This window comes from Paroedura picta, chromosome 11 (assembly GCF_049243985.1).
Source record: "Paroedura picta isolate Pp20150507F chromosome 11, Ppicta_v3.0, whole genome shotgun sequence".
Taxonomy (NCBI): Eukaryota; Metazoa; Chordata; class Lepidosauria; order Squamata; family Gekkonidae; genus Paroedura; species Paroedura picta.
Window position 1 is genome coordinate 25,534,748 of NC_135379.1, and position 15,253 is coordinate 25,550,000.

General features: G+C 41.4%; 1 long non-coding RNA gene across 2 annotated transcripts in view; it reads right to left on the reverse strand.

Moving 5' to 3' along the window:
- LOC143820360 (uncharacterized) overlaps positions 1-15,253 on the reverse strand; it is a 116,039-nt gene that overhangs the window by 22,434 nt on the left and 78,352 nt on the right. The window lies entirely within an intron of this gene.

The window sequence follows — 15,253 nt, forward strand, 5'->3', positions numbered from 1 at the left end:
CCCTCATGTGAGCAGTCTTTGGGTTAATTAATTATCTGATTTTATGATGTGTAGCATGAAGAACTATTGTGTGCGTGTGTTGGAGGGTGCCTTGAATCTGCTGGCAATTAATTTAGTTATGTAGTCTTAGATTTTTTAAAATCCCTTTACTTACAAACTCCACACCATTTATAAAATTAGACACCTCTTGTGGTGCAGAGTGGTAAGGCAGCAGACATGCAGTCTGAAAGCTCTGCCCATGAGGCTGGAAGTTCAATCCCAGCAGCTGGCTCAAGGTCGACTTAGCCTTCCATCCTTCCGAGGTCGTTAAAATGAGTACCCAGCTTGCTGGGGGGTAAATGGTAATGACTGGGGAAGGCACTGGCAAACCACCCCGTATTGAGTCTGCCATGAAAACGCTAGAGGGCGTCACCCCAAGGGTCAGATGTGACCCAGTGCTTGCACAGGGGATACCTTTACCTTTACCTTTATAACCATTCCCATCTTTTTTTCCTAAATAAAACAGCCATCAAGCCATCAAGACAACTCCAGACCCGTCCATCATGACTTTTTTGCTGCACATTTTCTAGCATTATCCTGGGTCCTCTTTAACATGAGAAAAACAAAATTGTGCACAGCATTAGAAATGCAACTGCACTATAGATTTAGCATTTGCTACCTCTTTCCTAATTATCCTGCATGTGGCAATTGCCTTTTCCTCCACCGCTGCTGCATGTTGAATTGACATTTTCACTCAGTTTACCAGCACAACCATGAATGTTTCTTTCTTGGATAGATTCAAGTGGGTAGCCGTGTTGGTCTGAAGCAACACAACAAAAATTGAGTCCAATAGCACCTTTAAGACCAACAAAGATTTATTCAAGATGTGAGCTTTAGAAGGAATGCACTCTTCCTCAGACAAAATCGAACAAGGATCACAAGTGTACAGATATAAGGCAAAAGTAAATTGTGGAAAATTAGTAAACTCTGTCATAAAATTCAAAATAAGCCATATGATGCCATATGATAATTCTTTGCTAAAACAGCTAAACAGTTATAGTTCACAAAACAACTCCTCACCCACAACAATGCAACATTTAATTTGAACATGGACACTGGTACCAGAGCTTGCAACAAACCCAGATGCCAACTTTGCTGCCACATAAATTCCAATAGCACAATTACTGGACCTAACAACATCACCTACACCAAAAAAAGCCTTTTTCACTTGCTCATCTTCTAACACTGTATATGCCATTAAATGTCAACAATGCCCCTCTGTTTTCTACATAGGGTAAAGAGGTCAAACCCTCCAACAAAGAATTAATGAACATAGGTCTGACATCAAAAATCACAGGACTGAAAAACCTATAGGAGAACACTTCAGCTTTCCAGGACATTCAATACAGGACCTCAAAGTAGCTGTTTTATTGCAAAGGAACTCCAAGAACAGACTAGAAAGGGAGATTGCAGAAATGCAAGTTAGTACAACACTCAAACAATGGCATACCCTGGATTCAACAAGGACATAGGTTTCTTATCCAACTATACATACTAACCTTGTTTAACTCTTATATCCACATTCCCTACAATCCCCTCTTCTATTTATTTTATTTTATTTGGGACAATGTGACTGTAATGTGATGTTAGTAATATGTGATGTCATTTTGAATCTAACTCTCTGGTCTTAGGACAAGATAACTTGCCAGCACAGCTTGTCATTTGCAGGGATGCTTCCACGCTTGGGTGGAGATACATGGGGCAAGCAACTAGTCTCTCGCCCTGGGGCTCAGCACTCACTGTTAGTTGAGTCGATGGTCAACAGCGTGGCGCTGGGGCTTCAGAAGGCCGGCTCTTCCCGGGGCTGGGAGAAGGCAGGCCCCCACCCACCAGGGCGAGTCTTGCGGCCTTCTCCGGGCCCTGGAAAGAGCCTCGCCGGGCCGCAGACGCGGCGAGGCTCTTTCCAGGGCCGGGAGAAGGCCGCCCCCCCAGCTGAGACAGGCGGCCTTCTTCAGGCCGCGAAGTGCTCCTCGAAGGACGGGCCAAGTGGCCAATGGGGAGCCGCGCATCGTGCAGCTCCCCATTGGCCATTTGGCCCTGGATTGCCACTTGGAGGAGCGAATCGGCTCCTGATTCGCCCCTCCAAGTTTTTGTCCCAGACAGGGCCCGCCCTAACTCCTCCCCACTTGCCCTTACTCCTTTATTCCTACTGCTCCACAGGAGCGGTTTAAAGATGGCATCATATGGCTTAATTTGGATATTACCCCAAATTTACCCCAAATTACTTTTGCCTTATACCTGTATGGTAATGATCCTTGTTCTATTTAGTCTGAGGAAGAGTGCATGCACTCAAAAAGCTCACACCTTGAATAAATTTTTGTTGGTGTTAAAGGTGCTATTGGACTAAATTTTTGTTGTCTTTCTTGGATAGTTAGCTATATCTGTTTCTATCAGTGTGAATGCAAAGCTGGAAATCTTCCGTATGAATGTCACTAGAACAGAGATGTGCAATTGTCAGGGTCATATAAGGCAATATTATTATTATTATTATTTATTTGATTTGTATGACCACCGCTCTCGGAAACCGGCTCGCGGCGGTTCACAATGTTCTAATACAAATACAATATATTAACCATTAAAATTCCCCATTAAAACCCCATTAAAACCCCATTAAAATAATGACTGAGTCACAATGATGGCGATTAAGAAACTATTCCCGTACAGGCCCACTGGATGAGCAGAAGGGAACGGATGGATAATTGGGCATAGGGTGGAACAATCTGGGGAACCAGGTCAGTCTAGTACTGGCCTCCCCCCTCCGGGGAGAGGGGTCCGATCTTAGCCCCGGGCCATCACCCGGCCTTAGACAAACGCCTGGCGGAAGAGCTCCGTTTTGCAGGCTCTGCGGAACTCAGAGAGCTCCGACAGGGCCCGCAGCTCTTCAGGGAGCTCGTTCCACCAGGTAGGGGCCAGGACCGAAAAGGCCCTGGCCCTTGTCGAGGCCAGGCGTGCCTCCCGGGGTCCTGGGATCATCAGCAGATTCTTACCCGCAGAGCGAAGTACCCTGCGGGGGGCATAAGGAGATAGGCGGTCCCTCAAGTATGCAGGACCCAAGCCGCATATAGTCTTGAAGGTTAATACCAAAACCTTGAACCTAATCCGGAAACAAACTGGCAACCAGTGCAGCTGCTTCAGCAGAGGCTGAACATGGGACCTCCAAGATGATTTAGTGAGGACCCGTGCAGCTGCATTCTGTACCAGCTGTAACTTCCGGGTTAGAGACAAGGGTAGGCCCGCGTAGAGCGAGTTACAGAAGTCTAATCTAGAAGTAACCGTTGCATGGATCACAGTGGCCAGGTGTTCCGGGGGCAGGTAGGGCGCTAGTAGCCGAGCTTGGCGTAGATGGAGAAACGCCGTCCGAGCTACCTTAGTGACCTGGGCCTCCATGGAAAGTGAGGTATCCAGAATCACTCCCAAATTCCTGGCTTGACTTAATAGGAGGCAACAGAATTGACTTAATAGGAGGCAACAGGTCACATATATGAAAACATATATCACGACAAACCAAGGATAACATTAAAGAAGCTAGGTAGTTGTATTTAACTGTTGTAATGTGATTGCATTTGCTGTATTTATTCCAGGTAGGTGTTAGTTTTATATGAGATAACTTGAATGTCATTCAAGTTGTCCACCTGATTCAGTTACCACTTCTGCATATATGGGCTGCCTTCCTACTATGCCTGATCACACATATGATCACACATGAACTTAAACTAGTCAATGTACCCTAAGGAAAGCTTCCACTATTATTTTTCTTGAGAAAATTCACTGTGAATATCTAATCTGGTTTCTTGGCAGCAAGAAATTGTTTGCATGCTTCATTAACATGGTTTTCCTGAAGTCTATTATAACCAAACTAGGATGATAGCTGCCTGCCAGAAGTTTAAAATGAGACTTGAAAATATACACTGAATCTGACTTGACATCCTTGAATGGAATCAAGATTGTTCCTTGGTACAGCATGATTCAAAATAAACATGAATGGAAGACTGCTTGATCAAAATGGATAAAATCCGCCCGATGACAGCATCTTTACTGAGCTCATACTGCTGTTAATTATGCACTGGAGGGGAGATATTGAAATATCATTTGCAGTTTTGAGTCTATGGAAGCAATTTAATTGAAGACTGGTTACACTATTTGATTACCCTTTGTCTCAGTGTATAAAGCATCCTTCTTTTAAAAAAAGAAAAAAAAGAAGGGATTTCCTTCCAAGCAATAGAATATCACAATTTCTATTGGTTCTGAGGCTTTTCCTTTTGCTACATAACATGCCTACTTGATGAAATCTCAGATTCTGGATTATATATGCAAAGTTTCAGAGGAATTCCCATGTTAGTCTGTTACAGCAATAATAAATAATAAAGCAATAATAAATGCTGAAAAAAACACCCTAAATTCCAGAATTAGCACCCAATGGGCCACTTTGAGGAAGTACTATCTTGCCCATGGTTAATTTTTTTGGTTAATTTTTAATTATCACAAAATTCTTGTTTATGTTTTGCATCAGGTTAATATTTTTTCTGTAAGCTGTTTAAAGTATTGTTCACCTTGTATCAATTTTGTTTTGATCAATGGCTGAAACAAATATACTGTAATGGAACTGATATTGTAATAGTAGCCAGAACAACACTAGATGGGGTGGACAATCAATTACTTTAGCAGATGGATTTTAAAGAACAGCCTCAAAACAATGGACACTGTGGTGGAAAAGGCCTACAAGCCCTATTCCACACTACTTATTTTAAGGGGTTCTCAACTCCTGGAGAGGCTTCTCTTTCTCATGTAAACACACCACATGACCTTTGTATGGAATTGCTCAGTGAGAGGGTCAGGAATCCCAGCTTCCCTGAGGTCTTGCCTCTGTGTTTTCTGCTGCCCAATGCCTGGCCACCACAGGGACAATTTACTGCCTGGTGCACCCCTGCTTGACAGCTGCCAGCCTTCCCCCTTTCTGGAGCTCCCATTTAAAATGATGCGTCCAAAATTATGGGTGTGGTTCAGAGAATCATTGCCAGCATCAAAAGTTATAAAGTTTTTATTCAAAAGAAAATGTTCATGAGACTACTTTTAGCACAGCACCAGACTGAGCAAGGGATCCAAAAGAAAACACCATTCCCCTGTCCTTCTCTATATACATGCCCTAAAAGATATTAAAATATAGGACAGGCTCCTCAGCTTAGGAAATTACTGATCTCTAGAGAGTTTCCATGCCCATAAAGTTTCTTTCAGGCAAGTACACTGTCAAAATGGCTACCTTCCCCAGGACTCAATTAAGAATTCTGCTTGTTCTGTTGAACCTAGCACAAAAGAGAACCCTTCCTTGCTAAAAGGAATTTTTATTGCACTTGTTTCTCCGCCTACTGAGCAGGGATATATTATTCTAAATCCATTGAAGGCAGTGGGCTGAGAAGTGTATACCTCTTCTGAGCATTGCACTTGACAAAGACTTTGCAGTTTCTTTAAACTGGTTAATGCCCTTCAATATTAGGATCAGTGAGCACATGACTCTGCAAGGACTGTACCTCTTCAAAATGATACTTTTGAAGAGAGAATAGCATTCCATTTAAAATGTATTTTTGGTATATAAACTTCAGTAGTTTGCAGGGCCATGCTCAGCATAGGGCTACCCTTCTTAGCCCACTGACTATGAACTATGAAGGGTGTACAGTTCTGCTGAAAACTGACTGTTGGAATTTTTACTATATAGCTGATGAAATGATCTAAAAATAGGTGCACCCTTCAGTGATATTAAAATGCTAATCACTGCTTTTTCAATGTTTTTTTTATAGGAGACACTGCCAAAGACTGTTTAACAAAATGCATAAAACATGAAACAATCAGGGGTAACCACTACCTCAGGATGCAATTTTTAGTTATTAGTATTAAAAGACGGGATATTACTTTAAACATACTGTAAAGATATTTTTGAGCCAAAAGAACCATCTACAGTAGAAGGAAAAGATTGTTTCCAGAGAATTTACACATCAAGATAACTTAGCATAAAACATATAGACAATGATTTCACTCTCTCTCTCTTTTTTTAAAGTTACATCCATTCATTCAGTGCCTGAATAGGGTTTATCAATGTGATCCATGTTGCATTTCCAAGAAATATAAGCCAAGAAGAGAAGATATACTTACAATTAAGAATGTGTTTAAAACTGAGGTAGCATATATTTTAAACAGAGCAGAATTATGGGCCTAGAGTTATCAGTGGATGTTTTGAACTTATCCAAAATGTCTTTGTCAGAAAACTTCTGCCACTGAAGAACAGGTACACCAAGTGCCTTGATATATCCTGAACTGGAATCTGTGAATATGTCAACTCTTGCACTACAAGGGCATTATGATATGAATTGCATATGTAAATAATTGTTTCTTTTATTATACAAAAGACTTAGACTATTTACACACTAGGAATATCATTGAGGTTTGTATTTTTTAAAGGATCACTGTTAACAGGCTGCTAGCCTCAAAGAGGCCAACCACTGGTCCTCTAGATCTCTGTTCCCCTTGTGGCTTTTAAAAATGAGCAATTAGAAGATAGGAGGACCACTCTGGGAGATAATAAATCTGTCCCTATCTACAGAGACATTCCTGGACATTCTGAAGGAAGCAGTGGTTCATCCTCTATTCTTTTTAAAAAACATTGTTGAATGACCCTGCCAGTTACAACCCCATTTCACATCTGGTGTTTCTGGAGAAGGTAACTGAAAGGGTTGCCATGGACCAACTGCTAGCATTCCTGGAGGGAATATCAGTTCTGTATCCATTCCAGTCAGGTTTCTGCCCTGGAAGACAGCTCTGATGAACCATCTCCAGTGATAGCTAAATCAAGGCAGATCAGTGCTGCTAGTGCTGCTTGATCTCACAGCAGCATTTGATGTGGTAGACCATGAGCTCTGTGCTCACTGTCTCATTGATTTAGTGATTTGAGAGACTGACCTTCAGTGGGTTACCTCTTTTCTCTGTGGATGAGGTCAAAGGGTTGCAATTAAGGAGGATCATTCACATGGCTGCCAACTCTCTTGTGGAGTTCCCACAGGATGCAATTTTCTCCCAAACATCATTTAACATCTTAATGCATCCTCTCACCCAGCTAGTCCAGAGTTTTGGGCTTGGGTGCCATTAGTAGGCTGATGACACCGAATTCTATCTCCTGATGGATGGCCAGTCAGATATCCCTCCGAGCACACTGGTCCAGTGTCTGGATGCAGTGACAGAGTGACTCAAAACAAGCTGCCTTAAACGGAACCCTTCAAAGATGGAGGGGCCAGACCAGGAAGCACACCTTCCCAGGCTGGATGGGGTACAGCTGAGAGTTGCACAATCAACCAAGAACATGGGAGTGATTTTTGATGCCTCCTTAATGATAGAGGCTCAAGTCATGGAGGTAGCACAACTGGCATTCTTCCACCACTAAGCAAGGCTACTAGTGCCCTACCTGAATCCTACCTGGCCCCATGCAACAGTCACCTCTAGACTTGACTTCTGTAACTTGCTCTATGCAGGTCTACCATTGACCATGATCTGGAAATCACATCTGGTCCAAAATGCAGCTACCCTACTCACACAAACACCATAGAGAGGCCACATAATATTTGTCCTGTGGCAGCTGCATTGCTTTCCAGTCAAATTCTGGATCCGGTTCAAGATTCTGGTACTAACCTTTAAGGTCTTATATGGTCTGGGCCCTATCTGAGGGACCGCCTCTCTGAATACAATCCACAGAGAGCATTTTAACTATCCAGGATGTGAGAGGAGTTAAAAACGGAAGAGTAACTAATTTGTTTTATTCATCATTTTCTTAGTAATCCCTCCTTTGTGCTCTGTTTTTAAAGTTTATGTTTTTTTCCCATGTACATTTTAACTTTATTTTATTTGTTTGAATGGAATGTTTTTTGGGGGGATTTAATGGATTTTAAGATGAGTTTTTATTATGTATACTAGTATCAAAGCCCATTTAAAAAATGGGCTTTGAAAGGGGCAGCAGGCAGGAGGGCATGAGAGGGTGGCCGCGGCTTCCTTTGGCCCGCAAAGCGGGCTAAAGGGAGTGGAATGACCCCGCCCAGCCAGCAGCGATAGGGCTTTGAGGCCCTCAGGGAGGCTCCAAACTCCCTCCCCCCCCGGCTCCATCATCACAGGTTTTCCCATCTAGCCTCTCCCCCCCCCCAACAAATACAGAAAAGTCAAGAGGTTGAATAGCTGCTGGTTTTTGCACCCCACTTTTCACTAACCAAAGCGGCTTACAATTGCTTTCCCTTCCTATCCTCATGCCAGACACCCTGAGAGAGATCTGACAGAACTGCTCTGTGAGAATAGCTCTGGCAGGAGAGCCAAACAGTGCCTCCCAGGCCAGCAAAGCTGGCAACCTACTGCAACAAGTATAACAGCTACCATACTGGAAGAATGGACAACTCTAATTACAACAACAGTGCCCCCCCCCAAACAAAACACTGAAAGAATGAATGTAAAAATCAACTTTTAAAAGGAACACAACTTTTAGAAGAAAAAAACAAACAATGCTACCCCTTAGTTAAACGATGAAAGAAACACTAGGAGAAAGAAACAGTGAATCCCAAAGCACCCCCAGAACCCACCCCACCCGCAGAAACCAAAATAATAGTTTGGAAGAAGTGATTAAGAAGAGGAAGAACAGTGAAGTTGAGAGGGAAAAAGATCAGATTCCCTCAGTCAAACTGTTGATGTCTTCTCCAGCAATGATCCCCCAGTCTTCAGTGCAGCAGCCAGCCAGCCAGCAGCACACTCTCTGGGAGTCAGACTGTAAGAGTCTACTCTACCAGATAGAGCAGCCCAGGCCAGAAGGCAGCAGCAGAAGGCAGGTAAGAAGACCCCCTAGCCTTGTATACTTTCCTGGCCAAACACAGAAGATTTTCAAAAAGGAAAAACCTTCTATGCTTGGCCAGGAAATGTTTTTCCCCAGAACATGTTTTCCTGTAGGCTTCCTTAGCATTTCAATACATTTTGCAAATACATTGCAATCATTGGCTGACATTGCACAGTCAATAAAAGAATTTATTTCAATTGCCGTATATTAAGCCGGGGGGGGGGCTTTTTCAGTGTGAAAAATGTGCTGGAAAAACTTGTCTTATACTCAAGTATATACTTTAAATAAATGGCACCGTGTCCCTGTGGCAGATTCGGGGATGTGGCTTTATCTAGTTTGGCCCTGAGTCTGAAACATCCCCAGTGAACAAAATGTGACTACTACAGACTGAGATGCCATAGACCAGGGGTAGTCAAACTGCGGCCCTCCAGATATCCATGAACTACAATTCCGAGAAGCCCCTGCCAGCATTTGTTGACAGGGGCTTCTGGGAATTGTAGTCCATGGACATCTGGAGGGCCGCAGTTTGACTACCCCTGCCATAGACTGTAGCCCAAAGCTTTATTCTAAATCTTCTTCACTAAAGCAAGCCTGTCTATTGCAAACTCTAATTGAAATGTTGTCTGGTGAAATAGCATTAATTTTTAAAGAGACTGCACAAAAAGGTATCAATTAACACCATTGACCAAACTAGCTCTAGCAAGTTCTCTGGTCTGAACTCCTAAACTCTAGTCCAATTATGGTAGAGGTTGTCAGCTATTTTACCTCATATTCCTAACTTTATAGCTAACACCCTCCCAGCTTTTAGCATCACTTCATTATTTCCATTCTTCACTCAGATTGTCATGGTGACTAGAAAATAGCACATTTTTTTTGTATTACAAATCCTACACTCCCCTGAGAAACTGGATTACTGCATCATAATACCAGTATCTGTTGGTTAATACCACAGACTTCACCTGACTTCAAAGCAAAGATGTTAAAGTCTCATTTTCCACTACAAGGCAGGTGCATTTTTATTAGTTCTTTTCCAAAATTGCTATGACTTCACTCATGGATATCCCGCCAACAACCATTATTGAAAGCTGAGCTGTAATTGCTATGGAACATACGACGTCTGAAGCACTAAACTAACACTACCGTGGCATTCTAACAATTGACTGGAACCAAGTGTTGCATCATTAAAGCGGAATTACGGCACAACTATGGTGTGTTTTCCATGTGTGCTAAGTGAAACAATGGTTATAAAAAAAGGCTTTATTTTATAGAACTCTATTTTTTGTTCAAAATTCACAAAACACAAGGAGCCCAACAGGAAGTGCTGGCTCTCATTTAAGACAAAATGGCCCTGCACGTCAAAATGAAATGTCTGTTTGTTTTTTAATGGAAATACAAATTGTTCTCAAACTTTTAAACAGCCTGTCAAAAAAAAGAGGAGACAACCATTTCAAAATACTTAAGGAAAGATAAGCAAATAGGTGTAAAGTATTGTAAAGTTAAAAAATAATTCCCTATCATCAATTTGTGGTAATAAAATGTTGCTGTTTAAAAACACCAGCACAAATACTACGAAGAGAAATGTTGTGGCCGATTTACAGCCTTTCACACCACAGCATGCTTCAGCTGGAGATATTTCACCATCACAATGGTATGCAAAGCTGGAGGGAAAAAAAGTTTAGTAAGCTCTGTAATATTTCGCCTGAGTTCCGGGAATCTTACCGTGCCCAGATTCCACTGGAAATTATTTGGTCACTCAAATGCTTGGACAGAAACATGTCTCCTGGAATAGAAATTACACTAAAACTGCCAGCATCCTTGCACAGACGGGCTTTGGGAATATATATTAGGCAAGACCTTTGCCAAATCACTTGCTCTCAAGCCAACGGTACCTTTAAAATAGATGTTGAATGCCAGCCACCAAGCAAGAATTCATTATACCATGAACAGTTAAATATTATTTTAGCTTTCACATCTGCAGCTTTAAGCTTATACAGTAGCAATTCATTTGCACTCGGCATTATACCTGTCCACAGGTTTCAACACAGTGGCCAATCACAATATTCACACTTCTTACTGGTAGCTTAACAATCTTATTTTCTTTACTTAAAATAGATGGCTACAGTGAAGGCAACAATTTCCAAAATATTATTTTACTAATGCACAGAGAAACCACTACAGCTATTTTAATGGGTCCACATCATAGGAAAAACATCATAATAAATATTTAAAATAATCCAATACGTCTAGTGGCGCTGCAACGTCTAATAAGCAGCTAATAATGTTAAACTTCTTTTAAAAAAGCGGCTGACATGAATAAAATAGCTAGTATTCTTTCATGCCTCCCTGTTTGCATACAGTATTATTTCATTTTAAGATACTACTAGATTTCCTGTGTTACATTGTCATAAATACTGAGAATTAATTCCAACATGCAACACACAGAAACAAAGATCATAGCCTGTTTTAGTTATACAATGATGAAGCAAAGCAAATAAATAATTTTTATTCGATTTTCTTTAGAAAAGTGATCAACAAATACTTCTACAGGGTTTGGTTTCTATGAGAAGGCACCACAGAATCTTTTCATTTGCAATAATTTAGAAATTTTGCATCTTAAACATATTTTCCAAACAGTTTATTCCATACTTTTAAAAGGCCAAGTATTCCTGCATCACACCCAACATGGAAGTATTATATTCTTGACATTCCAAATAGGCCATTTCCAAACCGTAATGTTTCCACAATGTAAGAACAGAATTGCTGTATCAGCTCAAATATCAATCTGCTCAAGCATCTGGTTGTCTACAGAGGCTAAGCAGACTGTCTTCGTGATACTTAATTCCTAGTGTTACTATAAAAACACTACGCTTCAGCAAATAGACACTAGAGGAAATTTTGAATGATATGTATTTCCAACCGACTAATACTGTCCTGAATCTTATCTAACAGTGCAGTCCTAAACCCAGCTACGTCCTAGGCTATTAAAGCCAATGGGTTTAGAATGTGCCTTTGTTTAAAACTGCACTATAAGTTTTCTATTTATGGAAGATAACTTCCACAAGCAGAAGATGGCCAATAGTGTCTGATGATTCTCCTCTCCCCTTACTTCCTATCTTGCCCCCCTGAACTTCTATCACAGCACATTAGTGGACTGTTTGGAAACAGCATGGGCATATGCAATAGGGGGGAAACTGAGGAAAATCATTCCCGCTTTCTAGAAGCTGAAAACTTAATGCAGAATCCAAGCCAAGCAAATTTCATTCCATGTCCCAAACTAGCAGAGCAATTTATCAAAGCCCTTTAAAATGAAGATAAATTGCAGCTATTAAATAGCTTATTAATGCTATAAAGAAATTGCTTCATATAAATAAGATCTCTCCTTCTTTGGAGTTGAGAGCCTTGTTCATACAAGCATCTTAATGAAGGACGTCCTTCCCCCAATCCAGCCTATACAGAAGACCTCAGCCTTTTTGACTCTGGGAGCACCTTTCTAATTCTGATACAGTGCAGTGGACATAACCACAAAATGGCTTCCACTGGAGGCCCAGCCAGCCACAAAATGTCTGCTGCAGTTTACCTTCAGCCACACAATGAAAATCATTCTGCTGGGGTGGTAGTTGCTGCCAAAACAACATTAAAAAAATATCTACACACCCAGTCAAATCTCCAAAGGGCTTTATGGCTTTTTAGTAATGCAATGGCCTCATTAGCTTCCTGGATCGTGATTCTTTGTTTTAGAATGTTGTGGTGCATTTCTGTACATTTCTCAACTGGTACTTTGGCTATGTACTCTTGAATTAGCTGCTTTTCGTCTGGGGAACATTATGGCCTATTATGCACGGCGGCATGAAGAACTCAGAGGAGGAAGAAGCGAAGCAAACCGCTTACGCAAGGGATGAAACACAACCAATTTAACCAATTTATCTCTCGTGCTGCTAAAATTTTTATTTAGTTTACTAGCATGCAGAACCACTTCAATATTACCTCCTCCATCATATTCCTCTCCTTCTTTGGTCTTCTTAGGTCGTATTTCTTGTTTGTGTCTCCTTATGACTCATTATGCACGGGGGGAATAACGCACATTCGGGGTGGAATGGCAGCGACTAAAGCCACCGATAACGCATGGTGCCGGCTGCAACCGGCTGCAGCTTCGATACATGCCGCCGAAAAAGCCGCGTTAGAGAAACGCGGAAGAAAGCGCAGCTTCCGGGTGACCGGGGCGCAACCAGAAGCGGCGCTGGAATTGCCGCGTGCATAATCAGTTACTCTGGGTTTTGCTGCCGTTGCGCCCCGTCTCGTGCATAACCGGTGTGCTTCGCGTCTCCCCCCTCTGCGTTTTCCATGTGACCCGAAATCGCCGTTTCGGCGGCCGTGCATAATGGACCTCCGTGTTGCAGCATTTCAGATAAGCTCCTTCATGTATAGCAACACTTATAAAAATGCACAATTTTAACCATTAAATTCTGCCCTATATTATCAAAGCCTTAAAATATTCCAACGTCTCTTATATAATCAGAATACATAAGCATTAGCAATTAAAGTGTCAATACCTTTAAGGATTAAATTAGTAGTAGAAATTCATTAGATGCTGAAATCTAATAATCAAATCAACCACAGTCGATTGTAAAGTTTAGGTCTAGTTCTTTCCAAAAATATCATTTATCGTCAACTTTGTATCAGTTTTCCAAGAAGATTAATAGTGTGATTAATTAGCAGATTAAAACATAATCCTGTTATAATTCTTTATATATGAAAGAATGACAAATTTATGACTGGCTCTTGAGCTAATTTGTAGTTAAGATAGCTCTTTAATTAATTACAGTTTGATAGATACAGGGACCTTAGTTCCCTCCTGACTCTCTAGGCGTAGTGCTCTATTACTGCTATGAGTCACTGCAGGAAAGCTTTATTAAAGTCTCACATAGCTTCTTTATCTCCAGTTACACTCTCCAATGTGACAAACAACAAACCACAAAGAGATTAAAGTCATTTTCACAGAGCCCAGTGGTTGCCACACTGATTAATAGCAAAAAACAAGTGAGTTTAATTCAGGCCCAGATGAACTATCATCAGAATAGTATAAGAAAATGACTCAGACCAATTATGCATGGGGTGGGAAGTCTGGGCTGGAGGTGACTGGGTGAACCCCCAATTGTGTATGACATTGCCGCCACCCCAGCCGCTATCTAGCCCTGGCCCAATTCAGGGCCTCTGATAGCCCTGTGTTGCTGTGATTGCTATCCATGGCCCTGCCAGGCCAGCCCTGTACATTATGGTGTCCTGCAGGGACACCGCATGCCCTGCCAGTCCGGCCCTGTGCATAATGGTGTCCTGTAGGGACAATGCACACCCCAGATGGCTTTGCGGAGTCCAACGGGGCAGTCTCCATTTCATAGGCTCATAGAGAGGCGGTAGAGGATGGGGTTAGTTGTCAGAAACTAGATTTTCACATTTTACAATAGAATTACTTATTAATTATAAGCCACTTTTAATCCACATCTGTGTAAATCATCTTGTGAATGCTAATAGAAAGATTATTGATCTGGTTCATAGAGAAATATTTCTCCCCGAGCATTAAGCCATTTGAGTATCTCACAGAAGATTAAAGTTGAGGCAAATAGTCATACCTGAGAAATCATAGTATGCAAACAGTTACATGTGCATAATGATATAATTACACTTGATGGCAGTAATAGCACACACTATTAATAGTATTAAAATGCTCACATACCTCAAACATTAATGAGTGAAGATAAAACATGATGAAGAACAGGCATAAATTATTTATTTTATCAAGGTTGCTTTCACAAAGGAAGGACTGAAACTAAGAATTGATATGCTGAGATCAATTTAAAAATGGTAGTGTTTTTTGTATTTAATATTGTGTAAATGTTACTTAAGCTATAAGTACTATAAAATATTGCTCAGGCATGTTATAGATATATACCTTACAAACCAATGTCATTATCTAACTAAAATAGTACATAGGGAAATGGTGGGAAACATATATTTGTATATTTGTTTTGGTGTAGAGGTTAAGAAACAGCTTGGTGTAGTGGTTAAGAGTGGCAGCCTTTAATCTGGTGAGCTGTGTTTGATTCCCTGCTCTTCCACACGCAGTCACCTGCTTGACCTTGAGCTAGTCATGGTCCTGTCAGAGCTGTTCTCATACAGCAGTCCTGTCAAAGCTCTTTCAGTCCCACCTACCTCACAAGGTGCCTGTTGTGGGGAGAGGAAGGGAATGTGATTGTAAGCTGCATTAAGATTCCTTCAGGGAGTGCAAAACGGTATAAAAACCAACTCCTCCTCCCATTTTAGAAGAAGAAGAAGAAGAGTTGGTTCTTATATGCCGCTTTTCCCTAC